A 1,524-nucleotide genomic window follows, 5' to 3' on the forward strand; every position below is an offset into this window, starting at 1 on the left:
TTCCTTCCTTTCTCCTTTCCCCCAGTAGCTTCTCTTTTAAACAGTTTCTTCCAAATTCAAAAGATCTATTATCCATTTTGGATCTTATTTACTCATCCAGCTTCTCACATTAGTGATGCAGTGTGGTGTTTACACATACAGGTCTGATTTATTTCACTTGGGAGTGTGAGCTCAAATTGCATTCATTTACCTGTAAAAGTCTTGATGAGTGAACACACTGTTGTCAGGTGAAGAAATAGCAAGGGTAAATAAATAGATGAAAACATGTTCCGTATCACTGGCCATTCGAGAGATGTGAATTAAAACAGCACTGAGATTCTATATCACTCCAGAAAGAATGGCTACCATTAAGAAACTAACCAGTAACAAGTACTGGTGGGGCTCTGGGAATCAAAGAGACTCAGAGTATAAATAAGTTAAAAAAGAACCTTCTTGACTTTTAAGAAGTACAAATAGCTAATAGACACATGAAAAAGGGTTCAACTTCTCTGGTCATGTGAAAAGTACAAATTAAAATGACACCAAGATTCCATCTTACTCCACAAAAAATGTCTATCATCAATAAATAAAACAATACGTACTGGCCTGATTGGTGGATAAAGGAATGCTAGTATGTTGTTGTGGGAATGTGAACTAGCCCAGCCACTATGGCAATCACTATGGAGATTCCTCAAAAAACTAACAACAGGAATTTCATTTGATCCATGTATTGCCTTTCTAAGCATATTCTCTAAAGATTTAATGGTATTATGCTGCAGTGATAGATCCATACACGTATTTACAGCAGCTCAACTCATAATAGCTAAATCTTCAAAGTAGCCTATATATCCATCAACACATTTGGGTAGGGCCAGCAAAGTATCTCAGCAGACTAAGCACCTGCTTAAGTAAATGCAGGGACTAGGTTCGGTCCCCAGCAGCACATGCTATGCTGGCCCTGCCTCTGGGTGCACTGAGCCATCCACCTGAGTCTGGGAGTGATGGTGCACGCCTATAATTTATACTCAAAGTATAAATAAGTTAAAGGCCAAAATAAAGATTGGTAATAGAAAGCAGAGAGGTCCTTTGCAAAAGCAAAAATACTAAGAGAAGTGTGAGGGAGGAGGAAACAGAGAAAGGGGAGGGAAAAGAAGTAAGATGTGTTATGTATGTTTACCAACTCCTCCTGTGAACACGGACTAATAAAAATGAAAATTAAAGAAAGAATGACATGTACATTATAGGAGTCAGAGGAAGGGAACTTTCTTCGCTATGAAGATGGAGAAAATTGGCCATGGGCCAGGAGATGAGGGTAAATTCTGGCTGCATAAGCCAAGAAATTGCCTCCAGGAAGGAATTTGCCATTGAGCTGATGTCTTAAATTTAATGCCAGAAGGGGGCAGGGGAGATAGGTCAGTAACTAAATAAGCACTTGGTTGGCAAGCACAAGGTGCTGAGTTCAATCCTTGGTACCACACAAAAAAAGAAGATGAAGAAGGAGAAGGAGAAGGAGAAGGAGAAGGAGAAGGAGAAGGAGGAGGAGGA

Source organism: Octodon degus, unplaced genomic scaffold (genome assembly GCF_000260255.1).
Source record: "Octodon degus isolate 3935 unplaced genomic scaffold, OctDeg1.0 scaffold00027, whole genome shotgun sequence".
Classification (NCBI taxonomy): Eukaryota; Metazoa; Chordata; class Mammalia; order Rodentia; family Octodontidae; genus Octodon; species Octodon degus.